We start from the raw sequence: 27,849 nt of genomic DNA on the forward strand, positions 1-27,849 counted from the left end.
GTGTTCTCTAAACTAAAATAGATTATCTCAGCTATCATGCATATTGCAATGACATAGAAAAATATAGCCAATTATTTAATCTGATAACTGCAATGAAGATAAAACCAATAGAAAGTGAACTCGAAACAGAAGGTCATCTAGCACATTTACTCACAATTTCTCTGAGTCCTAACACATATACCCTGTAAGTCAAAAAGAAAAAATTCTTGGAAATAAATTCCATTGTTGTTGTTTTACTAAAGAAAATAAATTTAAAAGAATATGTCTATATTTTAGTTGAAACATCTCAGAAATAGTCAAATCCTGTTTGTTCTCACTTATAAGTGATAGCTAAATAATGTGTACAACATGAACTTCGAGTGTGGAATGATAAACACTGAAGACTTGGGAGGCTGGGAGAGTGGCAGAGGGTGGGTATTGAGAAATTTTTTAATGGGTACAATGTACATTATTCGATTGATGGATGTACTAAAAGAGGAGACATCATCACTACACAATATAACAAAATTGCACTTGTACCCCTTAAACTTATACCCCCCAACAAAGAGGGTGCCTATTTTTTTTCAGTTGGATGTTTCTCTTCTTTTCCTCAAGGGCAGTGGCACTAGCACACAGAGTTGGCATGATCCATCGGGAGACAGGCCCTGGGAGCCCCACAGATTCTCCACAGGTGGCCGAGCCATCCTTGGTGTGGACTCACGATGGAAACCTTGGAAGTGTCTCCTTGGTGAATCACTGGAATTCTTATAGCCACTGACTTTCCAGGTTCTTTGGGTTCAGTGACATTAAATTGGTTTCTCCAAGTTTAATAAGAGTCTCTAAAATGGTGGAAAACACAGACAAATGAAATTGTTAGTAAGGGGAATGCTTTTCCCCCTTTTCTAGTGTTTGTTTCCATGTGGGAGGGGCTTAAGGACTATTACACTCCTGGCTTCCGTCTCCTCACTCAAAATTAGGGTGTGTGTGGAAGGAAAAGCTGGCATGTGTTGCCCAGCTCCTTCCTGGGACTTAACCAGCCCCCAGAGAGCATGTGCTTCCAGCTGTCCCTATGTGCCATAAAGTACATGTGAACAGGCCACTGAAGGTGGGTGGGGAGGGAGGAAACTGTTGCTACCCCTGTACCCAAGGGTGTGTATAGAGGAGAGGGCAGGTATGGATGTTTGGGATTCACTGTTGAGATATAAGCCATATTCTCCAACATCAACTTTATCAGTTTTAATGGTTATTCTGTTTCCCATTTGCTTTGTCTCTTTCCTATTTCTCAATTGCTTAAAAACCCTAGTCAGAAGGCAGGGGAGGTGGGGGCATTTTTCTGAACCCCTTAAAACCTGGATTTGGATGGATTTCGGTTCCCAACTTACAGTGGAAGCACAAGAAATGACTTCTTACTGTCAGCATCATCTCGGATCCTTATGAGAGTTTCTTTTTGTTCACCAACTGCAGCCCCAAAGGGACAGTTGCTTCGTGGAGTGTCGAGTACCAGGCAGAGCTCCTCTACCTCCTCATAGAGCACATCGTCCATGAGCTCAAGGACGCAGGGCTTTTCAGTCTCACCTGGAAGAATAACGTCGGCAGGTCAGTCACATCCCATGGGGATATATCTACAACTAGAATGTGAGCACCTTAAGGGCAAAGATGTTGATTTTTCCTTCCGTATCACTGGAAGAAATAGAGTTTGGCACGTAATAAACCTTTAGTAGATATTTGCCAAATAAGTGAACAAATGTTTGAATATGTACAATGACTAGCCCTTATTTGTATGGGGAATTTATTTAATATCTGTCTTTAAGCTCTGCCACTCATCTTAGAAAATAAGGGAAAAAAAGCAAATACCAATTTTGTTTATGAATTTCTAGCATTACATTCAGAAAGCAAGATTAGTAGCCTTGCACTGGTTGGTCATTGTTAATTTGACCTCAATACTAGTTTCTAATATTATTAACTTTTGCCTTAGTAAACAAATCATTGCACTAAGAACCCTGCCTTATGTTTAATTCCCAGCACAGTGTTTTCTATGTGGGCCTACTGTGCTCCGAATTGTGTCTTTGGAGATTTGACAAGATGTGTCTTTAAAAACTGCTCTTAGTTAATACATGTGCAATTCAGTGAAAGAAAGCCGCACGTCGTACATTCTTTGTGTGCCATGTGTTGCTTATAACCTTTAGGGCTGCATATGCACATCTTCTTGGAGGCACTAACGTGGCTTCGAAAATTTTTTTCCCAAGCCTGTACAAAATGTGCTTTTGAAAAGTGATCAATGTCAAAACATCTTGAATTCAGTGAAAGAAAACAGGACACCATCTGGGTTTTTGGCACAAAGCTTGCATTTACCTTTTAAGACTAAATACATTTTCTTTATGGGCCTACTATGCTCAGAATTGTGTTTTCTGAGGTTTGACAGGATGTGTCTTTGAAAACTGCTCTTAGTCAATACATGTTGAATTCAGTGAAAGAACACGGCAAATAATAAATTATTTGTGTGCCATATCTTGCTTTTAGCATTTGAAATACTTTATTGTGAGCTTGTGCAAAATGTATTTTTAAAAAGTGATCAATGTCAAAATATGTTGAATTCAGCGAAAGAAAAGACCACGGCATCTAGGATTTTGGCACAAAGCTGGTGTTTACCTTTCAGGGCTAGATGTTCACATTTTCCTTGTAGGCCTACTGAAGAGCCAGGCCTGCATGAGTACGCTCAGACAGTTGCAAAGCGGTTCCACTCTCTCACCTTGGGGTTCATTCCCATTCCCACTACGTCCCCTGTCAGCAGGAAGAAGCCAGAGCCATCAACGGCCTTTTCCCATCTTCATAGCCTGCACCTTAAGATTAAGGTGTTATAAAACCCAAAGGGAGGGAACGAAACTGCCTTTGCAAAATTATGCCTGAGACAGTGAAAGAGATCTAACCTAGCTGACTCCACCTTGCTTGTAACCTCCTTGTTCATTCCTGGGTGTAGGCTGAACTAATGTTGGCAGAAACTTAGTTTATAGTTTAAACAAAGATGGTAACAGCCCTTTCCCGAAGCAGACCTCTTTCTTGCCTGGGAACTAGATTGTCTTTCTAGGACTAACATTAGCCACAAGATTAGAAATTGTGCTTTAGGAGTCATGCAGCTGGAGGCTACAAGATTCTGACCCTCCCTAAACTGCTCCTAAGAGCAGTGCTTGAGATATTTTGCAGACCCTGCACTTGATGGATCAGCTGGCCCCATCAGATCAAAACACTGGCTCATCTGATCTTGTGGCCCCCACCCAGGAACGGATTGAATGCAGGAAGACAGCTTTTATTCCCTATGATTTCACCTCTGACCAGTCAGCACTCCTGGCTCACTGGCTTCCCCCAACCCACCAAGTTGTCCTTAAAAACTCTGCTCCCCAAGTGCTCAAGGAGACTGATTTGAGTAATAATAAAACTCCAGTCTCTCACACACACACAAAAGTTTCTCTTATTTAACTTCCAATTTCTCTCTTTTTAGTTTGCAGCAGAATTCTTTTTTTTATATTATTATACTGTAAGTTTTAGGGTACATGTGCACAATGTGCAGGTTAGTTAGATATGCATTCATGTGCCATGTTGGTGTGCTGCACCCATCAACTCGTCATTTAACATTAGGTATATCTCCTAATGCTATCCCTCCCCCCTCCCCCCACCCCACAACAGGCCCTGGTGTGTGATGTTCCCCTTCCTGTGTCCATGTGTTCTCATCGTTCAATTCCCACCTATGAGTGAGAACATGCGGTGTTTGGTGTTTTGTCCTTGTGATAGTTTGCTGAGAATGATGGTTTCCAGCTTCATCCATGTCCCTACAAAGGACATGAACTCATCATTTTTTATGGCTGCATAGTATTCCATGGTGTATATGTGCCACATTTTCTTAATCCAGTCTGTCGTTGTTGGACATTTGGGTTGGTTCCAAGTCTTTGCTATTGTGAATAGTGCCGCAATAAACATACGTGTGCATGTGTCTTTATAGCAGCATGATTTATAGTCCTTTGGGTATATACCCAGTAATGGGATGGCTGGGTCAAATGGTATTTCTAGTTCTAGATCCCTGAGGAATTGCCACACTGACTTTCACAATGGTTGAACTAGTTTACAGTCTTAATCCTATGTATTTTTGCAATTTGTTTCCATCAATATTTTTTAAATATGTTTCTTAGTTTACCTTGTTTTCGACTGAGATAATTGCTACATTTGACGATTTTTCATAACCCAGTCTTTAATGATTTTAAATTAATTGCTGCTAAATAAAACACCTTTTGCAGGACCCAGCTGTCAGTGCTATTGTTACTGACCACAAGTTCTTGACCCTCCTGTAATACAAAGTGACATGAGCCCGGAGAAAGTTTCCTAGATAAAGCTTTTATTTAGGGGCTTAGGTTCAAACATAAGGGAGGCAGCACAAGAGAGAATTCTCTGGCTGGCTCCCTGAAGAGAGTCAGATGGAGAGTGGGGTTTTTTTTGTTTGTTCGTTTTTGTGTTTTTGACAAGGTTTGGAACTCTGTTGCCCAGGCTGGAGTGCAGTGGTATGATCTTGGCTCACCGTAACCTCCCGGGCTCAAGCCATCCTCGCACCTCAGTCTCCTGACTTGCTGGGACTAGCACGCACAACCATGACAGGCTAATTTTTGTATTTTTTGTGGAGATGGAATTGTGCCATGTTGCCCAGACTGGCCTCAGACCCCTCAAAGTGCTGGGATTACAGGCATGAGCCACCACACCCAGCTCAGTATATTCTTAATTAAATTTCAGTAATCAGTCATGCCATTATCCCATTGGAAAAGTTAAATCAGAGAGAGACATGATGAACCTTCAGTTTGTAAATGAGTATTTTTCCATTGTCAAGTTGAGATGACCAGTGGTGGGCAGTTGGATTTGTGCTCCTCCAGCTGAGCTGCACTGAGGAAAGCACAGCATCAGGCTGGGGTGTTTCCACTAGGAATGCAGCATCTGCATCTGCTCAGGAGGAAACACAGGGCAGACCCAGTTTGGAAGTCATTTGCCAAAGTTGTGAAACTGAGGGACAGCTCAAGAACATTCCAGAAAAAAGAAAACTGAATCCAAATAGAGACATTTTTCTCCCAGTTGGGGCAAGTAGTGAATTGAAATGAATCTGTGGATTAGATTGTCAGGTAGAAACCTTCTATTTCCTGATTTGGGAGTTATGTGGTGGTTAGCTGGGAGAGCTTCCTTGCTTTCGGTAAAATACACTGGAGTATCTTGCATGGAGTTGCAGTCACTGCTGGCAATCTAAGAGAAGGGGTAAGTTACACTTTGCACTGCTATAGCAAGATTCCCAGAAGTATGAAATTACTGGAAAGTAAATTATAAACAACCACATCAATACCATGTCCATAAAGCAGAGACAACATCAAACTTCATTACACAAGCCAAGCCCGACCCAAATCAAGGTCAGTGGAAGCTGTGTACCAAGCGCCCTGGTGAGAATCCGGATGCTGTATCAGTATTGCGGCTGACATACTAGTATTGCAGGTGTCATGTCAGTCTTGGAGGTGTCAGTATTACGGGTGTCATATGAGTCTTAGGGGTGTCACAGCAGTCTTGCAAGTGTCATAGCAGTATTGTAGATGTCATATCAGTATTGCGGGTGTTATATCTGTATTGTGGGTGTCATATCAGTATTGCAGGCATCACATCAGTCTTACAGGTGTCATCAGTATTGCAGGCATCAGATCAGTCTTATGGGCATCATATCGGTATTACGGGTGTCATATGAGTCTTAGGAGTGTCATATGAATCTTGTGGGTGTCATATCAGTCTTATGGGTGTCATATCTGTATTGCAGACGTCACATCAGTCTTATGGGCATCATAGCCCTCTTGCAGTGTCATCTGTATTGTGGGCATCACATCAGTATTGTGGGTGTCACATCAGTCTTATGGGTGTCACAGCAGTCTTGTTGGTGTCACATCTGTATTATGGTATCACATTTGTATTGGGGTGTCACATCTGTATTGCACGTGTTATATCAGTCTATGGCTGTCAGGTCAGTATTGTGGGCATCATAGCCTTATGGGTGTCATATCAGTATTACAATATGTCACGATATGTCACACCAGTATGACACCTCTTCCGAAAACCCTCACAGACATACCTAGACATAGTGCTTTTACAGCTCTCTGTGTATCCCTTAATCCAGTCATGTTGACACCTAGACTTAACTATCACAGTAATTCATGGCAAAAAATTTAGAATTTTAAAAAATTGTATAATGAAAGCTTGGGCAACATAGCCATACACTGTCCCTACAAAAATATTTTTAACGATTAGCTGGTCGTGGTGGCACGCATGTGTAGTTCCAGTTACTCTGGAGGCTGAGGTGTGTGGATCTTTTGAGCCTAGGAGATTGAGGCTGCAGAGCTAGGATCGTTCCACTGCATTCCAGCCTGGGCAACAGTGTGAGGCTCTCTCAAAAAACAATCAGCAGTACTAGTATTCTTATGAATAAATTTAACCATGGTACAAGACTTGAATATGGAAAATGTCAAAACATGGCTGAAATAAATTCAAGAAAGCATGAATAAATGGAAAGACACTTCATGTTCATAAACTAGAAGACTTAATAATTTTTAAGATGGCAGTACTAAACAAAGCAATCTACAGATTTATTGCAATTCCTGTTAAAATCCCAAAGTCCTTTTGGCAGAAATCCACAAGCTGATCCTAACATTTATACGAAATTTCAAGGGATCCAGAATAGCCAAAATAATGTCAAAAAAATGACCAACTCAGAGGCTCACATTTCCAAATTTCAAATCTTACTACAAAGCAACAGCAATAAAAACAGCACGATGCTGGAGTAAGGACACATGTATAGATCAATGGAACTGAATGTTGAGTCCAGAAATAAACCCATACTGATTTCTTTTTTTTTTTTTTTTTGAGGCAGGGAGACTCACTCTGTCTCCCAGGCTGGAGTACAGTGGCACGTTTATGGCTCACTGCAGCCTCTATCTCCTGGGCTCAAGTGATCCTCCTGCCTCAGCCTACCAAGTAGCTGGGACTACAGGTATGCACCACCACACCTGGCTAATTTTTTTAATTTTTTTGTAGAGGTGGGGTCTGCTATCTTGCCCAGGCTGGCCTCAAACTCCTGGCCTCAAGTGATACTCCCCTCTTGGCCTCCTAAAGCATTGAGATGATGGGTGTGTGCCACCGTGTCTGGCCTGTTGATTTTTAAAAGTGGATTTTCTTTTCTTTTCTTTTTTTTGAGGCAGGGATTCACTCTGTTGCCCAGGTTGGAGTGCAGTGGTGTGAACACGACTAACTGCAGCCTCAACCTCCCAGGCTCAAGCAATCCTCCCTCCTCTGTCTCCCAAGTAACTACAACTACAGACATGAAACACAACACTCAGCTAATTTTTAAATTATTTGTAGAGACAGGGTTTCCTTGAGTTGCCCAGACTGGCCTCAAACTCCTGGGTTCAAGCAAGCCTCCAACCTCAGCCCCTCAAAGTGCTGGGATTACAGGCATGAGCCACCACCTCCAGCCTGGACTCGTTTTCATAATTACATTCTCATGATTGTTGCTAGTGTCTAGAAATACAACAGATTACCATGTGTTGACATTTTGTGCTATAACTTTGCTGAATTTATTCACTAGTTTTAATAATGTTTTGGGGGTTCCTCATGATTTTCTGTACATAAGATAGATTGTGTGGTCTGTGAATGGACAGTTTTACTGCTTCCTTACAGGTAATGAATGCTCTTTACTTCTTTTTCTCTCCTATTTGTTCTGGATGGAATTTCCACTACAGTGTTGAATACAGTGATGAAAATGAGCATTGGTGCCCTGTTCTTGATCTCAGGAGTAAAGCATTGGGCCCTAACAATGGAGATGGTGCTAGTTACGGGTTTGGCACAAAGGCTGATTGCTGGGTTAAGAAAATTCCTATCCCTAGTTTGTCAAGTGTTTTTATGACGAAATGGTGTTGACTTTGTTGAAAGTACTTCTTGCATCTATGGAGATGAGTATGTGGGTTTCTTCATTCTGTTTATTTGATGTTTATTTGCAGGGATGGCTTTACTGTGCAAAACCAGCTTGATTTTCTGAGAAAAGTATTTAGTGATCATGGTGTGTAATTCTTTAAATATGTGCTAGTATCAATTACTATTATTTTGTTGAGCATTATTAATTGTATAATTATACTAGACATTGATCTATACCTTTCTGTTCTTGTGATGTCATGTCCTAGTGTGATTTAGTCTTAAATTGGGGATGGGTTGGTTTAGTTCTAATTTAGAGTATTAAGGGTTAGAAGTTTGGAAGATAAAATTTAGCAGAAATGGGACGTACCTGAGGGATTGTAGGGAAGCGTGGGATGAGGTCAGGGTCAGAGTCAGGGTTTAGGGGTGGGTAGCAAGATAGTGCCTGTAGCCTTCACCAACAGTAAATTGTATCAGTCCTTTTAATCTTGCAAATAAGGCAGGCAAAGATATTTCAGTGTTGTTTTAATTGTCACCTCCTTGAGTTTCTTGTTGAGGCTCAAACTCAACAGGAGTGCCTGGGAAGAAATTAGGATGCAGGAAGTGAGAAGACTGGAGTGTAACTTTGCAACAGTGCACCAGCCAGTGGCTGAACTGCAGGGGTTCCCAGCTTATCTTAAATTTTGAGGAAAAATAACATGTTTTATACTGTTATCACACAAAGAAACTGGACTTTTTCAAATGTATATGGCTAATTTTATATACTTTCGTTATTATATCATGTAACTGAAAGTTTTTATTTTTTTTCCCTGCTTGGGAAGTTGGCAGAGGGCATGTCTTTGCTGGTGAGTCTGCGCCATATAAGACTTTCTGTATACTTTTTCATTCTTGTTTGATTTTAAGATTTTTATATAAACGCATTTTAGTGTCCTAAGATGTCATAAAATTATCTCACATAAAATTTAAAGAAACAGAATTGTTAGAGGATTATGTAGAAGGCAAAAAGAATGTCATTATTGAAAAGATTTTATAAAACATTTATTTCTAAAAAGTGAGATGTTACTACTAGGCTATGCTTCTGACTATCCCTTATCATAAATTTTGTTTTAGCCACTTTTGTTCACTGTGAAAATCAGTTATATTATTAACATTATATTTAACAAGTTTCATGTGATACCAATGCAATATTTTGAATTTCTGTTTAACTTTGAGGAAATATATCTTAAAATGGGTAAAACTGATTTGGTCTAAGTTTGACCTGAATCATAAAACAGTGGAAAAAAAAATTTTTACCGGGACTTTCAAACTGTCTTCTATTTCCTGTGTGCCTAGGTACATGAATTCATGCACATAATGGGTAAATTTGATGCCCTGTAAGGTGGTGAGAATGTCAAGGTCCCAGTGAATTAAATTATGACACAGAACTGAAGTGCAAATGTCTTGAGGCAAGATGGTGAAGCTGAAGTGTTGTCTTTATCAAATAAGAGTAGAAAGTTTATGGTATTTACGGTTGCTTTGTGAACTTATATTCTTTGATCATGTATCAGTTCTTTTATTGTAAAAACACATGAGTGTTTTATTATTTATGTATGTTAATAAGTTTTCCTATATGGTCAGTCTATCAATATTGTCTTTTGTAACTTCTGTTGCTTTTTTCTTTGAAAAATCTTCTGCCACTCATCCATAAATGTTAATCTATATTTTCTTCTGAAATGTTTATTTGTATAATGGTTTCATTTAAAGGACTAAGCACTTTTATTAGTCTAAAGTGTTTTTTCCTGGAAGTTAGTTTATATTAACACTGTTTTACAAATGAGAAATCAAAACAGTGAAATTCAGAAATACTACAAATCTGTTAAGAAGTGGAATAGGGTTTGGTCTCAGTCAATATACCTTTAATCCCAGGCTGTGCTCTTAGCCATGAGGTTTAGCCCCAATAATCTTTTTATTTGTGAAGTTACAGAGCTGCACTGCAGAATTTCTTCTAAAATTTTTTTTAAACTTTAAAGTTCAGAGGCACATGTGCAGGTTTGTTATATAGGTAAACTGATGTTATGGGTGTTTGTTGTACACACTGCAGAATTTCAATCTTCAAACTTTAGTTCATTTGAAATATGGCCCGAATACCATGACTATAAAGCTATTATAAAACAAGACTTTTGTGGCTTAAGTTACAGATGCTATACATTTTTCGGATACATTTTTCAGTGACAGAGTAGACAACAATGTTAAGGCTTAATATATAACATTAGGACTAGACATTCATTTTATTTTTCTCTTTACTGAGACTTTACCAATATTCCTGCACCAGAGAGCATAGCATAAGTAAGATATCAGAGCTATGAAATTCCAAAGTCCTTAGATAATCATCCTAAAGCATTCCTGCTCAGCTACTTTACTATCCCTCTCTTTTGGAGTTGATTTTGGTGTATGTGTTGTGGTAGTCATGTCTTCTTATTAGTTGATTTTTTCCTGAGCTGTTTGTTTAATAATTCCTATCGAATCTCATTGGTTTGTATAGCTTCTGCTATGTTAGTAAGTTCTCGGCCTCCACATTGTTTTCCATTGTTACCTAGTCATTTGGCAACCTTTGAAACCATGGAGACCTTCTGGGGCCAGGGATGTGCAGCGATCAACAGGGGGACAAGGTGATTTACAGAGTGTGTTTTCTTTTTCTCGATTTTTTTTTTCAAAATTCATTCATAAAGCAAGAGACTTGGCTTAATCCTACAGACAGCAAGAGCCCGTGGGTGTCCCAGGCCCTGCAATCCACGTTTCACCCTTTTTTTTTTTTTTTAAGATGGAGGCCAGGCGCAGTGGCTCACGCCTGTAATCCCAGCACTGTGGGAGACCGAAGCGGGTGGATCACCTGAGGTCGGGAGTTTGAGATCAGCCTGGCTAACATCGTGAAACCCCGTCTCTACTAAATATACAAAATTAGCTGGGCGTGTTGGCGCACGCATGTAGCCTGTAATCCCAGCTACTCCAGAGGCTGAGGCAGGATAATTCGCTTGAACCCAGGAGGCGGAGGTTGCAGTCAGCCTCGTGATCGCTCCAACTGCACTCCATCCTGGGAGACAGAGCGAGACTGCGTCTCCAAAAAAAAAAAAAAAAAAAAAAAAAGATGGAGTCTCGCTCTGTCGCACAGGCTGGAGTGCAGTGGCTCAATCTCGTCTCACTTCAAGCCTCCCGGGTTCAAGCGACTCTCTTGCCTTAGGCTCCCGAGTAGCTGGGGACTACAGGCGTCCGCTACCACACCCAGCTATTTTGTATTTTTAGTAGAAACGGGGTTTCACCATGTTGGTCAGGCTGGTCTCAAACTACTGACCTGAAATGATCCGCCCGCCTCGGCCTCCCAAAGGGTTGAGATTACAGGCGTGAGCCACAGCGCCCGGCCCCACTTTCCACTTTTCTACCAAAGCGCCCAGAGTCCGGGTCAAGCAGCCTGGGGCGGCTGCATGGCAGGAGGGTGGCGGCCCTGCTGTGGGTCCTGCTCCTCAGCACCGCCCGCAGCGGGGAGCCAGGTCTGGCCCCGCAGCTCTGGTAGAGTTCTGGTCCCAGAACCTCCACACCGGGACGCCTTCTGCCTGTCGCGTCCTGCAGGTAGTTCTCCTCGGAGCTCACCGCCTGCCTGCTGAGAGGCGATGGCGGCATCCCCGCCCCTATAGCGCGCCCGAAGCGCAGACCCCAGGCCGAAGCCCAGGCCGTGGCCGAGCCAGGTGGTTGGCCGGGCAGCAGCGGCACCAGGCGGTAACCAACCGCCCAGCCCCGACTTGGTGGCCCCCGAGTGCCCAGTGCCCACGACCCTGTGGTCTGGGCTGGGACCAAGGAAGAGCGGGCCCTCAGGCCGGACGGGTTGCGCACTCGTGGCTCTGATGCTGCCTGGGGCGAGCCCTGCCTGCTAATAACGCGGGAATTGCAGCCTCGCTGGCACGCAGAGCCACCGCCAGAGCGTCTGGGGGCTTTCTCCAGAGGAGGCCTCAGCATTCTCAAGGTCCAGCCGCTCTAGCCCCGTCCTGCGACAAGACAGCTTTCCCACGGGCTGCCTGTCGTTCTCCATGGCCCAAACACTGGGCCAACTCCCACGAGGTTTGGCAGAACGCAGGGCCGGTGACAAGCTGTCGCTGACATTGGTGACGCTAGAGCCTTGCACAGGCACGCTCCGTTGCCGTTGACCGGCTCCGAGAGCCGTTGACCACCGGAAGTTGCTGCCACGCGCAGTGAGGCCCCCAGAGGTGCGCACGCCACTCGCTTGTAACTGCTGGGCTTTGCGTTCCTCGCTTGGCGTGGCGTTGCTTGGCTGGCACTGGCTTGGCCTTCCTGGCTTGGCTTGGTGCTTACTCTTTGGACAGTTTGGAAACTGCATTTCCTGCTTGGAGGTGGTGGCTGAGGTGTTCCATTCGTTAGGAGGCTCCTGAGGCTGTGAAAAGCAGGTGGGGACTGAGGTTTCTAAGAAGCCGACGGCATCTGCCTTGAAGACCTCTGGCTTTGGGAGCAAGATGGGCAAGTGGTGCTGCCGCTGCTTCCCCTGCTGCGGGAGGAGCAGCGAGGACGGCGTGGGCTCTGGAGCGGAGCACAGTGACAGCGCCTTCCTGGAGCCTGGGTACGACGTCTGCCTGGAAGATCTTGGTAATCTCCACAGAGCTGCCTGGAGGGGCAAAGTTCCCAGAGTGGAACTCATCCTCATGCTCAGGGACCCTGGCTTGGACAAGAGAGACAAGAAGAAGAGGTAATGGGCCGGGCGGGGGCTGGGAGGATGGGGAACTGGCAGAAGCCCCTTCCCTCGGGGATGGGGTGGGGTGCGCCCTCCTGTCACCGGCCCAGCTTTCTGGCCCCAGCAGGCCCCGCAGCACCTGGGATGTGGAATCCTTGGAGGAGTCACAGGGCCCAGGCAGCTTCATGAGCCCCCAAAACGAAAACCACACGCAGCCGCGATTTCCCTGTAGTGCACTTTAGAGACAACTTTAAAGTGATATAACTTCCAAAATTAAGTCTATATATTTTATTTTTTTGTTTATTTTTTGAGACGGAATCTGGCTCTTGTCACCCAGGCTGGAGTGCGGTGGCGCAATTTCTGCCTCCCGGGTTCAAACGATTCTCCTGCGTCAGCCTCCCAAGTAGCTGGGACTACAGGCGCGCACCAATACGACTGGCTAACTTTTTCCTATTTTTAGTAGAGACGGGGTTTCCCCATGTTGGCCAGGCTGGTCTCGCGCTCCTGACCTTCAGATGATCCGCCCCGCTCGGCCTCCCAAAGTGCTGGGATTACAGGCGTGAGCCATCGTGCCCGGCCCGATATTTTATTTTTAAAGTGCACAGTTTAAAACATGTTATTCACATTATAGAAAAGTGTATAATGAGAGAAATAGTTCCCGTAATATATTAACTTCTGAGCTACAAATTCTTTGGATAAAATCCAATATCCATTTTATATCCATATATCCCTATGTAAATATATACTTCACTGAGGAACCTTAGAAAGAAACATTAAAGTGGGAAGGTGGTTCGTGCTCTTGAATAGGAAGAATTATTTTTCTCAAGATGGGAGCTCTTTCTGCATTTATCAATGTCACCTAACCCAAATAAAAGCACCAAAGTTTTAACATTTAAAAATTACACATGCTGTATTTTATTGTTATGATCACATTAAAATTTTTTGTAATGCGATGAAAACCAATTTGCCTTTGTAGATACCAAAATGTGCTTTTAATTTCTACAAATGGTTTACTAACAGCTGGAAGACGTACATGAATGAGACAGAATACAAAATCCAGAAATACCCAAATATATAAAAGAATTTAGCACTTGATAATGGTGACATTTCATATTAGTAGAAAAAGATGAATTATTTGTAAATGGAGTGTCTGCTGTTTGGAGAAAACTAGCTAAATATGTCACAAAAATAGGTTCCGAATGGAATGTAGATTAAAAATTTTAAGTATACAAAATAAGAAAACCTACCAGAAGAAAACACAAGTGCCTGTTTATACAGATACATTTTTATGTTGACAAAGACCTTCCTAAGGAACTCAGAAGCAAGCATTTTGAAGGTTGGTTTAGCAAAATAGAAATTGAAACACCCCATATATAAGAAAAAAATTGACAAAACACAACAAACTTGCAACGTATTTACAACATACATGTATATACACATACCAGATGAACCATGTATTTTCATTTTACAGAGAATTATTTCAAATCAACAAGGAAATAAGCCTAACTTAAAATTGGGCAAAGTACTTGTTTGCAGCTCTACAGTTGACCTATGCACATAGGAAAACACAGCTCTACAGCTGACCTATGCACATATTTAGTGTTCCCGGTAAGAGAAGGAATTTAAGTTAAAAGAGGATTAAAATACTATTTTTTATCTACAAAGTTGTGAGGATGAAGAGCAATGGTACTTATAAGGCTGAGTAAAAAGCGTTTTAAGTTGCTGATGGCTTTTCAAATAGACAATTTGGTGGTAAGTGCTACGTTAAAAATGTATATGCTCTTTATGCAACAATTCCATGATACTGAAGTATCTTTAGGAAATTATTAGATACATCTAATTCATTTTCCTTAGTACTGCTGAAAATAGCAAGGTTTTAAGAAGAACTCATATAGTGGATTTTATAAACAAATTTCAGTGCACTCATAGGATGGAATAATATGTAGCCATTGAAGGTGCCAATAGATACAGACATATTGAGGGAGAAGAAAAGGAAGAAATAGATAAACAGTTAAGGCTGGTCCTCAGGAAAGCTGCCTGCCTGAAAAGTCACAGCTACAGTGCACAGCTGCAAAATAGAGCAGCTTAGAGAAAAACTCAGATTGCAGAAGCTGCCTGCCTGAGGAATGACAGCCTACAGTGCATCTGCACAGATAAGCAGGCAAGGCAGGCAAAGTCCTATATAGAAGCCCTTTGTTCTTTGCGTGATTAGCGAGGTCCCAGGAAAAAGTTTCCCCCGCTTTTCGGGCATATACACGGTGGGAACTTGCACAGGGAGGAGGGGTGCTTACCTAAAACAAACCCACAGTTGTACGAAAAAGAGAAAGAGTGCTTTATGCTTGCCTAGAGACATACCCACACCTACATAGATGAGGGGGAGTTGTGAAGACAGTTTACAGTTAAGAAGAGTTACTCAAGCAGTTACAGAGATGAGAGCAGTTTTTTATAAAAGCTTTTGAATTCAACTGTAACCTGGCAGTCCACTCAGACTCCCCTCTCCACTGCAGAGAGCTTTATTCTTCGGCTTATTAAACTTTGGCGCCAACCTCACCCTTTGTGTCCATGCTCCTTAATTTTCTTGGTCGTGGACCATAAGCTCTACTACTCTCAGGACCTTCCATCCTTAAAAACTTCATGTTTACCTGCCTAGGCTGAGCAAGCTGAGAGACTGAACATTACAGTATGAGGACTTCTTCCCAGGGGAAGCTTTTCCTCCCTCCTTTCATACAAAAGCATTTCTGAAGGTAGAAAATGGTGAAAGAGAACCTTCAACTGCCATTTTGGAAATTTAAATCCTAATATTAGTCATTGAAAATATCTGATTTACATACATTCTGTAAATCTAAGTACTGAATTAAACAAGCCATAACTATTCATTTGAATCCAGAGTTTCTGTTGGCTTAAACGTTTTTGAAAATAAAAATAAGAATTACTTTGTTTATAAAATTTGTTGTTGTTTTAACCCCAGCCCTCTTTTTCTGTAGTACTTTTTAGAACTAAAATTTATTTAAATGCCAGTCATCTTGGTAGAACTGTCCTAGACCTATTGTATGTATAATATTCTACTTAATGTAAGGCACCATGAATTGTATGATGCCCCATTATTCTTATGTATTAATAAGGGAATTATTTAAGTACTGCCAATTGTAGTTGTAATAAATTATGAATTATAAGTGGCATACCAATGTGAGAAATGTTAAAATATGAGAAAATGAGCATGTTAGAATTATTGACATACAATGTCAACTCTAATCTTTAAAACATACCTCAAAGTGTAGGTATAATTGTATTATTTTACTTAATTAAACTGTCTTTGTTAAGTCATAGTAATGTAGCAGGATGAGCTGCAGATAAAACGCCTCAGACACCGAGTTAAAGAAGGAAGGGGTTTATTCGGCCGGGAGCATTGGCAAGACTCCTGTCTCAAGAGCCAAGCTCCCTGAGTGAGCAATTCCTGTCCCTTTTAAGGGCTCACAACTCTCAGGGGGTCCGCAAGAGAGTCATGATCAATTGAGCAAGCAGGGGGTACATGACTGGGGGCTGCATGCACTGGTAGTCAGATCGGAGCAGAACAGGACAGGGATTTTTACATTGCTTTTCCATACAATGTCGGGAATCTATAGATAACATAACCGGTTAGGTCAGGGGTTGATCTTTAACTACCAGGCCCAGGGCATGGCACCGGGCTGTCTGCCTGTGGATTTCATTTCTGCCTTTTAGTTTTTACTTCTTTCTTTGGAGGCAGAAATTGGGCATAAGGCAATATGAGGAGTGGTCTCCTCCCTTAGTAATAGCAAAAATTATCATATCTAATAATTATTGAGCTGTTACTTGTGCTAGGAACTGTTCTAAATGCTTTGCATAGAGTCTCATTTAAGCATCACAGTGGTTTCCATTCTCATTTTATTGATGAGGAAATTCAGGCACAAAATTGCTAAGTGATAGCTAGGAAGTGACCGAGCTTAAAGTAGGACTGCAGCCCAAGTTGAATGGAATCCAAGGGTCACAATCTTTCTGTTCAAATTGGCTGCTCTTTTATTAATGTAGTGAGTAGTAAGAGCTAATAAATATGGTGCTTTTTTCGCAAGAAAATTAAATATTTTTTTGAAGGCAGAGGAATAGCAAGCTATTCAGTGTTTACAATGAATCATTGCATGTTTTTAGATAATGCACTATGACTAAAAAGTCTTCCCACTCTCAGGACTGCTCTACATTTGGCCTGTGCCAAAGGCCATCCAGAAGTGGTAAAACTCCTGCTGCACAGAAACTGTCAACTTCATGTCTTGGATGGGGAAAAGAGGACAGCTCTCATAAAGGTATATAGTAGCCAACTATTGTAGCATGAGATGGATTTGATTTCAATATATAGAATAAAAATGAATTTATCTCATTTAAATATAACTAGTTGGTGAAACCTGTGGAATGTTTGTTTTCACTTCCTAGAATTTACAATCTATTTCTTGGTCTAATACTGACAGGCTGTGCAATGTCAGGAAGAGGAATGTGCAACTATTTTGCTAGAGCATGGCACTGATCCAAATATCCCAGATGTCTATGGCAATACTACTCTACATTATGCCATCTATAATGAGGATAAATCAATGACAGAAAAACTACTTTCATATGGTGCAAATATTGAATCAGAAAACAAGGTATAGATCAACTAGTTTTGTTTTCAAAATATTTGAAATACGTTTATTTATTTATTTTTAAACTTTTAATTTCCAGAGGTTTTTGGGGAACAGGTGGCATTTGGTTCATGAGTAAGTTCTTAGTAGTGGTGATGTGTGAGATTTTGGTGCACCCATCTCCTGAGCAGTATATACTGAACCCAATTTGTGGTCTTTTATCCCTCACTCCCTTCCCAGCCTTCCCTCCTGAGTCTCCAAAGTCCATTGTGTCATTCTTATGCCATTGCATTCTCATAGCTTAGCTCCCATTATGAGTGAGAACATATGATATTTGATTTTCCAGTCCTGAGTTACTTCACTTAGAAAATAGTCACCGGGCGCGGTGGCTCACGCTTGTAATCCCAGCACTTTGGGAGGCCGAGGCGGGCGGATCACGAGGTCAGGAGATCGAGACCACAGTGAAACCCCATCTCTACTAAAAATACAAAAAATTAGCCAGGCGTGGTGGCGGGCGCCTGTAGTCCCAGCTACTCGGAGAGGCTGAGGCAGGAGAATGGCGTGAACCCGGGATGCGGAGCTTGCAGTGAGCCGAGATCGCGCCACTGCACTCCAGCCTGGGCGACAGAGCGAGACTCTGTCTCAAAAAAAAAAAAAAAAAAAAAAAAAAAAAAAAAAAAAAAAAAAAAGAAAATAGTCTCCAATCCCATCCAGGTTGTGGCAAATGCCATTAATGCATTCCTTTTTATGGCTGAGTAGTATTCCATTGTATATATATATGACAGTTTCTATAGCCACTCGTTGATTGATGGGCATTTCTTTTAACATTGACCTATGTAAGGGTCAGTATGCCATATTTGGAAGCCAAACCTGAATTAAAAATTTATAAATAATTAATATTTTATTTTAAATATTGATATTTTTATTTTATCTATTTATTTTTGTACATGAATAAGTTCTTTAGTGGTGATTTCTGCGATTTTGGTGCAACCATCACATGAGCAGTATACACTGTACCCAGTGTGTAGTCTTTTATCCCTCAACCCCCTCCCACTCTTTTTAAATCCCAGAAGTCCATTGTATCATTCTTATGCCTTTGTATCCTCTTAGCTTAGCTCCTCCTTATGAGTGAGAACATGTAATGTTTGGTTTTCCATTCCTGAGTTACTTCACTTAGAATAATGGTCTCAAATTCCATTCAGCGTGAATGCCTTTATTTCATTCCTTCTTGTGGCTGAGTAGCAATCTGTGGTGTGTGTATGTGCATATATCTGCTTGTTGATTAATGGATATATGGGCTGGTTTCATATTTTTACAATTGTGAATTGTGCTGATATAAACATGAATGTGCAAGTATCTTTTTTGTTTTTGCTCTTTCACAGGGTGGACTTACACCATTTTTACTTGCGGTACATAAACAAAAACAGCAAATGGTGGAATTTTTAGTAAAGAAGAAAGCAAATTTAAATGCTGTTGACAAGTTTAAAAGGTACACTATGTTGACAAAGAGAGTCAAACTGTAAACTATTTGAAGAAATCTATTCTGAGCCACATATGAGTGACTATGACACAGCCCTCAGGAGGTCCTGAGAACATGGGCCCAAGGTGATGGAGGCACAGCTTGGTTTTATACATTTTAGGGAGGCATGAGACAGCAATCAAATACATTTAAGAACCACATTGGTTTGATCCAGAAAGGCAGAACAATTCAAAGGGCGGGGGTTCCAGGGTATAGGTAAATTTAAACATTTTCTGGTTGACAATTGGTTAATTGGTTGAGTTTGTCCAAAGACCTGGGAAATGTTCAGGTTAAGATAAAAGACTGTGGAGACCAAGGTTCTTTTGACGTCTTATAGTGGCTGCCCTTAGAGACAATAGATGACAAGTGTTTCCTATTCAGATCTTTAAAAGATGGTAGACTGTTAGTTAATCTCTTTAGAGTTGGGAGGGCCTGGAAGAAAAAGATCTTGCTGTGTTAATAGAGATTCTTTACAAATGCAAATTTTCCTCCACAAAGGACAGCTTTGCAGGGCCATTTCAAACTATGGCAAAGAAATGTGTTTGGGGATAACATACTTTGATTTTTCCCTTGTCTCATAATGTTATGCCAGAATGAGATTGGAAAGTAAGTCATGATATATAGGGTTCAATAAAACCCATCTGATGAGAATTTATGGTTTGTAGAGCATGACTCACCAGACCCCTTAGATAGGAATTTGGGCAAGAAAAAAAAATCAGACCTTAGTCCTCAACTAGTTGTTGTTGTTAAACTTGTATTGCTCTAGAGTAGTAACAGTCACTCAAGTCAGAAATAATAAATAAGAAGATTAACTTACAGGGATATAGTAAAAAATACAAATTATCAGTTAAGTAGAAAGACAATTATTTGGACTGGGGAGTATGAAGAACAGCATATATAGGACTCATCTTCTCTTATTATGTTGACTGATGTTTATTATTTGTGATGTGATGTTTTTGTCATATGAACTTTTATTAGCTAAAGGGATTTCATATTAGTTTTGTTAGTTTTCTGAAGTGCAAACTTTTACTTTCTGACTCAATATTGAACAGATTCATAACCCTTTTATAGTGGCTTTTAACTTCTGCTTCTTATATGCTTTTCCATTAAATATGCTCTATTAAACATCAATAGGAGTTGAAAATCATTTTGCCTTTTGGAGGACTCTGCTCTAAGTTGCATTCTTTGAAGAATGTTGATGACATGTTTTTTCTACATGACGGTTAATTGCTATTACCAGGTACTGTGGGTTCATCTTTTTTTTTTTTTTTTTTATCTCTAGTGTATTTTGATGTTTATATTTTTAGTTTGTGTGGGCAGAGGGAGTGAAGATAGTTTTAAGTGGATACACTTTTCCTTTAATGAAGGAAAGTTGTAGGTGGCTGATAAAGAGAATAGAGCTAAGCTTTAGATTCTTACAAGACTGGGTTTAATTCCTAGCTTTCCCACTTGCTAGGTATGTGACGTTGCTGTTTTCATGCTGCTAATAAAGACATACCTGAGACTGGGTGATTTATAAAGGAAAGAGATTTAATTTACTCACCATTCTGCACGGCTAGGGAGGCCTCACAATCATGGTGGAAGGCGAATGAGGAGCAAAGTCTTACATGGCAGTAGGCAAGAGAGCTTGCGCAGGGGAACTTCCATTTATAAAACCATCAGATCTCATGAGACTTACTCTCTACCATGAGAAAAGTATGGGGGAAAGTGCCCCTATGATTTAATAATCTCCACCTGGTCCTGCCCTTGTCACGTGGGGATTGCTATAATTCAAGGTGAGATTTGGGTGAGGACACAGCCAAACCACATCACCTTGGAAACATTACTTATCACCAAATATGTTGTCCTGTATGAAAAGGAGGATAATATATCCTTCATGGGTGGCTGTGTGTAAGTAAGAAAGATTATACATATAGCACTTAATGTGGTTCCTAGCACATGCTAGGTTACCATCATCATTAACTGAAAATCCTATGACTACTATTATTACCATAATTATTAATATTATTGCTTTCACCTTCCAGACAGTTCTTACTGATAGGTCCCTTAGCTTATTTTTAATTACAACATGTAAGTCCAGGAAAGCAGTGGAGAAATCTTTACTTAAAACTTTGCCTACTTTAGATAAGTGACCACAGCATGGTTTCTTGCCCATCAAAGGACTTTATTTAGCAACTTCTATTATGTAATAGTTGACTGGGACAATAGGCTTCCTTTTTGTCCCTTTCTTGTAGCCTTGGTGGTAATTTACAAAGATAAATGCTTCTGTACCTCTGATGCTTATGCATGTTAATACATGTAAATGTATAATTCTACATGGACAGGCAAGATATTAAATTGGTAAGGTATACCAAATTAGCTTTTAAAATTTAGAGTCCCTAAAAGTGAAGGTTATCTCTCTGTTATTTTAGAACAGCCCTCATACTTGCTGTACGTTGTGGATCAGAAATTATGGTCAGCATTCTTCTTCAACTAAATATTGATGTCTTTTCTCAAGATATGTATGGACGGACAGCAGAAGATTATGCTGTTTCTAGTCATTATATTAAGTAAGTGTTTACATTGAAAGGCTATTAACACTAAAATGTTAAGGTTTAAAATACTTATAACTATTAAATCTTATACATCATATGATATTTCTTAGTTCAGTTCAGGAAAGGCAGTGATTTAGTCTACTTCATCAGCCAGAAATCAAGCAAAAGGCTAGACTAGATAGAAGTGGCAATTGATGCAGGATTCTTTATCTCAGGACTTTTAACCTTTATCTTTAGGAATCTCAGTGTTGTCCATTTTATTCCAAGAGTAACCCTTGTACAAGGGATACATAAAGTGTAACATTTTTGATTTTTCTAATTAGTTATTTGGGTCTTGAAATGGACAGTTTAGTAGAAAGTCTTGTACTGTCTTCTGTGGGCTATCTCCTATATCCTCCTCTTTGATTTTTTCGGGAACCGAAGTGGTTCCAAAGTCCAAGGTAGAAAATCTTTTTACAAGTCAGAAGGAGGAGAGAAAAAGAACATTCTAGTCATTCTGTTCTTTCTGTCGATCCTGTTGCTGCATTGATGCCATTGAAACTGGTCTTGCAGTCTATTAGTGATTGACCTTTGCTACCAGGATGCCCTTACTGGATTCAGAACCCTCAGTCCTCATGGTGATCCATGCATAGATTTCAAATTTACAACTGTTGTAGTTCACATACCTAAGCTTATGTGTTCCCATTGTTCCTACGCCATTGTTCCCAAAGCACCAGCACCCTGTTCGGGCAGCTGGGCCTTCTAGCTTTAACCACAAACAGTGAGCACAGTGACCCTTCTCCCCACATGTAAAACCTATGTGGAACCCACTTCTTAGCCTAGACATAGCTAAGACCTTCGTGGTATGTTATCCTTTGAAGCCCTTGTTTGACGTTTTCTTTAGTGTGAATATTAGTTGGGGTTGTTCTAAACTGTCAGAGAGGTTCAAATCATGTTGTAGAAAGACATCAGAGTTTCTTTTCTTTGCTACCAGATCTGTACCCTGAAGCTCCTTTTAATCCTTACAATGTCTTTTCTTGGGTGGTAAAAAGTCTCATTATCACCCTTATGCAGAGCAGTGGGCACCAACTTGTGGATGGCCCCTCAAGACAATTGTTTTCCACAGTATTGAAAATCTCCCAAACTGCTTGCATCTCTACCTGAAATTTTAAAAATATTTTCAAATTCTACCTCATAGGAAGCCATTCAGTAGAACTCTTGGAATCTCAGTAGGTTAGTTGGATTGATCAGAGCCAAGGCTCATCTGTGACTCATCACTATCCATATAGAAAAGTAGGGCTTTGTGCTTGCTTTGGCAGCACATATCCTAAAATTGGAACAATACAGAGAGAATTAGCATGGCCCCTGCATAAGGACGACACACAAATTTTTAAAGTGCTACATATCTTGCACAGTCACTGGAAGATCATTTGACTATTTACTGACTAGCCCTGAGGAGACAGTGTGAGTCTTTGTGATTTACACTACAAAAATATTCATGTAAGGTGATCTATGAGATAAGAACGAAGCTGAGTAACACGTGAGATGTTGTGTGGAAATATATTGTGAGTATGTACCTCAGAAATAAGAAAATGTCAACATACATCTCCTTTACATATACATTTTGTCTTCCATGTCAGTTGGAAATGAATGTGGAGATTAAGCATTACTGTAACAAAGGTCTGCTAATTCAGAGTTTGAGTCTGTAGAGAAGGAATAGTAGTGTAAGCCAGGTTTTGACATTCAGAGTTTCTTTTCTTTGCTACCAGATCTGTACCCTGCAGCTCCTTTTTATCCTTATAATGTCTTTTCTCAGGTGGTAAAAAGTCTCAAATCTCCCTTATGCAGAGGGTGATATTAAGAGTCCCTGAATTACAAGCTACAAAGAATAAGACAACTAATAAGCAAAATTAGGACTCTTATTTTTTTGTAAAATTAGGACTTAAAAACATTTTCTGAAAACTGCAATGTATGAATATTAGAACCTATGAAAAAATACACATTGGGTTTTATTTGGAATTCCAAGATAGTTTCAGCAATAAAGCTTAAGAACAGATTATTTTATTGCTTCATATTTAAAAAATGTTAATCTCATTAAATCTCTATAATCGCCTACTGAAATAAGGCAACAAAATCCTCACTTTTTAGAATAATTTAATATATTTGGTAAATATTTTATATTGGTATTAAAATATTAATAGTAATTTTATTTATTTTTTATACATAGAATTTGCCAACAACTTTCTGACTACAAAGAAAAAAATATACCAAGAAACACTTCTAAACATAGCAATCTAGGTAAGACTTCTGATAGTGAATTACTCCTGGTGGTTGTACCATAGATAAAAAAGTAAGAGAAGTTTAAGAAATTCCTTTGTAAATTGCACATTCTTAATTTTTTCTCAGTAGATTTCAGAAATATTTAAGAACTTCACTGTAGGTAATTTATAATCGCAAACAGTATTGTCTGAAAAAATTTATTTAATTATGGTTCCTAAAATTCTGTATAATATCTCTGTATAAATAAGAAAAAAAAGACTTTTAGGATGTTGTATATTTTCTTTATAGTCATATTATAAATTGAAGTTGTTATAAAATTGAATATTCTATTTAATTAGTAAACTAAGTGGTTTGCATTTAGTAAGTGAATATTATAGTTGGTCCTTGAACGTGTGGGATTTAGGGTTGCCAATCCCTTATGCAATTGAAAATTTGTGTATGATTTTTTATTTTCCCCAAAACTTAGCTACTAATAGTCTACTGTTGACCAGAAATGTTACTGATACCATAGTCAGTTAAGACATACTCGGTATGGTATATATATTGTATACTGTATTCTTAAGATAAAGTAAACTGGAGAAGGTAAACTGTTATGAAGATAATCATATGGAAAAAAAATATATGTCCTATTCATTAAGTGGAAGTGGATCATGGTAAGTCTTTATCCTCATAGTTTTCAAATTGAGTAAGCTGAGGAAAAGGAGAAAGAGCAGTATTGGTCTTGCTCTCTGAGGTGCCAGAAGTGGAAGAAAATCTGTGTATAAGTAGACCCCTGCAGTTTAAATTACAGACATTCAACTTCTCCAACACACTAGATTTTTATTCAGCCACAATTCACCGTTCAACCCCTGACTCAAGCCTGTTCACAATCTAGTATCTAGCTTCACTAGATAGAGAAGTTATTGGAACTGTGGGACACAGTGTTTTGTGTCACTAAAATAGTAATTATCTTTAAAATTGAAAACCCAACAACACCTTTTTGTTACCATAAACAAATGGCAATAAGAACTGCAAAACTTAGCCAGTGTGCACCAATACCAATAGGAAATTATTTTTCTGAGATACCTGCTGAGTCCAGAAGTCAGAAAAGCAATTCCTTATTAAGAAGCATAGGCCATGTTACATATTGTTCTAGCAACAAGGTCACACCATTATTGACTTGATTACTCCTAATTTAAAATTGAATGCCATGTATTAACTTTCTTAGAACAAGATGTGTTCTTCTACCTGCTGGTTAATTGTCATGATAAAAGTAGTTTTGTTTGAACGAGATACTGATATCATTAGCCAAAAGATTATCATAATCAATATTCAAATTGCCCAACTATAGGCTCAACAAATTATAACAAAAGTACAAAAATGTTTCACAATAACAAAAATGCTACTTTGCTATCTGCATGTAACACCTAATACATTGTACAATCTGAACAGTATCAGTACACCTTTAATTTCTTGCATATTTATCAAAGAACTTCTGTAAGTTAGATTTTGCATGTTGCAGAAGACAAAGATGGGGTAGACATAGTTTTGGTGTTTAAGGTGCTCATAATAGAATAGAGCTGTCTCTATTTTATTTGTGTTTTTTCAACAGAATTTCCAAAAAAGCCGTGTTTTTATTCATTTATTGAGCTTTCCACTTAAGAAATAACTATCAAGTGTCTTTTAGGTGTGAAGCATTTTTCTAATGTCACAGAATACAAACATTTAAAAATACAGTCAGGGCTGGGCATGGTGGCTGACACCTGTAATCCCAGCACTTTGGGAGGCTGAGGCAGGTGGATCACTTGAGGCCAGGAGTTTGAAACCAGCCTGCCCAACATGGTGAAATGCCGTCTCTACTGAAAATACAAAAATTAGCCGGGCATGGTGGTGCATGCCTGTAATCCCAGCTACTTGGGAGGCTGAGGCACAAGAATCATTTGAATCTGGGAGGCAGAGGTTGCCATCAGCTGAGATTATGCCACTGCTCTCCAGCCTGGGTGACAGAGCAAGACTCTGTTTCAAAACAAACAAAAAAAAAACTACAGGCAGGAGCTTTATTATCATCTTTATTATTTGCGACTTTATTAAGTGCTTACTGTGTGCCAAGATGCCCTCTGGAAGCTTATAATTGTCACTTATTATGTATTTATTGTTCAGCATGTGCCAGACACTTCATGTGGTGAGAAATGAGAGCTTTAAGTGGGTAGGATTTAAGGTAAGAATGCAGGGTTAGTAGAACTTTTTTAGGTAAAGAAGCAGAGAATGTTGTTTAAAGAAGGAATATCTAACAAGATTGTATGGCAAAACTAACATCTAATGAGATTGCACTTTTGGCAGAAGGAACATCTAATGAGATTGTGTGTTTGGCAGAAGGAACATCTAAGGAAGTTGTGGCAGAAGGAGCAGCAAGTGCAAAAGGTAAGATGCTTAAGTGAACTTTGCAGGGTTTATGAGCACTTCACTTTTGCTAGTGTGAAAAGTGTGAGATGTGAGTGGTTGGGAATAAAGTGAATATCTAGCTAAGGCAAGTTTATGACTGACTTTTTTATATTATAGAAATGAGTAGATCTTATCCTGTAGACCATGGGAAATTTACCAGGTAGAATGCTTTGGGCTGAAAACACTAGATGAGATAAGTAACAGTGGCTAAAACAGTAGGGACCAGTGTTGTTTTGGTGGTTCGGTGATACCATCAGATCCCACTTGTCCTTCTTTCAGCTGTGCTGTTGGCCATGTATTGTTCATGTCCCCTTTCATGATTGGCTAATTAGCAACAGCTCCAAAAATCATGTTCTCACAATATAATATGTAAAGGCTAGAAGGGCTGATTTTCTTCACATGTTTCTTTGAAACAGAGAGAAATCTCGGAATTATGCAGCGGACTTCCTGCAACATTTTGTGGGCTGGGTTACATCACATGTTTTTTCCTAACCAGGCACTGGGAAAGCAAATGTAGTTACTGTGATTAGCTTAGAATAACTGTTTCTCTTTTTGGAGCTGGGGAAGCATATTAGGATGCTAAATATCCAGATACTCTTGTGTTTCTCCAGCAAGAAAGAAAAAGAAATGGCTGTTGAGTAGGGAGCCAGCAATGTTTGCTGTATGGATTTATTGGAGAATTTTGAGCAGGGCAGTCACAAGATTTGATTTGAGTATTAGGGCATTCTGTTCATGGTATAAAGCAGAGATTGGCAAGCTTTTACTGTAAAGGGCCAGGTGGGAAATATTTTAGATCATGTGGTCTCTGTCATATTTACTTAACCCTACCATTGTAGTGTGAAAGCAGTCATAGATAATATGTTAGCAAATTGGCATAACCGTGCTCTAATAAAACTTTATTTATAAAAGCATAAGGCAGACCCGATTTGGCCAGTGGGCCAGTAGTTTGCTAACTTCTCATATAGAGGATGGATGGAAGGTAACTACGTAAAGAGACTGGGCGACAAAGGAAGCTTTTGCAGTAATTAGAGCTATAGTTTCCTTGTCACCAATTCTTGGACGAGCATCAATCTATTATGAGGTTTTTACCCATCCATGGTGAAATAAATTTAGGAAGCTTAGTGTGTTAGTCCATTCTCACATTGCTATATAGGAATACTCAAGACTGGGTAATTTATAAAGAAAAGAAGTTTAATTGCCCCATGGTTCCACAGGCTGTGCAGGAAGCATGGCAGCATCTGCTTCTGGGGAGGCGTCAGGGAGATTTGACTCATGGTGCATGGCAAAGCAGGAGCAGTCATCTTCACCTGGCTGTAGCAGGAGGAAGAGAGAGGGGAGGTGCTGTACACTTTTAAACAGCCAGATCTCATGATAACTCATTCACTTACTATCATGAGAACAACACCAAGGGGATGGTGCTAACCAATTCATGAGAACTCTGCCCCCATGATTCAGTCACCTTTCACCAGACCCCACCTCCAACACTGAGTATTACAATTTGACATGAGATTTGGTGGGGACACAATTCTAAACCATATTATTCCACCCCTCCCCTGGTCCCTCCAAATCTCATGTCCTTCTCACATTGCAAAATACAATCATCCATTCCCAGCAGTCCCCCAAGTCTTAACTCATTCCAGCATTATCTCTGAAGTCCAAAGTCTCATCTGAAACAAGGCAACTCCTTTCCGCCTGTGAGCCTATAAAATAAAAAACAAGTTAGTCGCTTCCAAGATACAATGGAGTCATAAGCCTTGGGTAAACACTCCTGTTCCAAAAGGGAGAAATTGGCCAAAATAGAGGGGATACAAGCCCTTCACAAGTCTG

General features: G+C 40.0%; 2 long non-coding RNA genes and 1 other non-coding gene across 5 annotated transcripts in view; 2 read left to right on the forward strand and 1 right to left on the reverse strand.

Moving 5' to 3' along the window:
* Positions 1–393: 393 nt before the first annotated feature.
* LOC131383389 (uncharacterized) lies at positions 394–8,524 on the reverse strand. Its single transcript, XR_009213379.1, has 3 exons — positions 8,318–8,524; positions 1,390–1,554; positions 394–818 (listed from the first exon to the last, which is right to left on the reverse strand). It is a non-coding gene; the product is annotated as an uncharacterized LOC131383389 (long non-coding RNA).
* Positions 8,525–12,203: 3,679 nt separating this feature from the next.
* Positions 12,204–27,849, forward strand: part of LOC116467458 (POTE ankyrin domain family member A) — a 72,851-nt gene continuing 57,205 nt past the window's right edge. For 2 of the 3 annotated variants that reach the window (XR_009213215.1, XR_009213216.1), the window contains exons 1-7: positions 12,204–12,676; positions 16,863–16,977; positions 17,140–17,313; positions 18,672–18,778; positions 21,220–21,357; positions 23,549–23,619; positions 25,921–26,001. This is a non-coding gene — a long non-coding RNA (POTE ankyrin domain family member A). The remainder of the gene's footprint in view (positions 12,677–16,862; positions 16,978–17,139; positions 17,314–18,671; positions 18,779–21,219; positions 21,358–23,548; positions 23,620–25,920; positions 26,002–27,849) is intronic. The other variant, XR_009213217.1, reaches the window with a different exon arrangement.
* LOC116467622 (U6 spliceosomal RNA) lies at positions 22,625–22,731 on the forward strand. The gene has a single exon (XR_004247840.1). It is a non-coding gene; the product is annotated as a U6 spliceosomal RNA (small nuclear RNA).

Source organism: Hylobates moloch, unplaced genomic scaffold (assembly GCF_009828535.3).
Source record: "Hylobates moloch isolate HMO894 unplaced genomic scaffold, HMol_V3 SCAFFOLD_4, whole genome shotgun sequence".
Lineage (NCBI taxonomy): Eukaryota > Metazoa > Chordata > Mammalia > Primates > Hylobatidae > Hylobates > Hylobates moloch.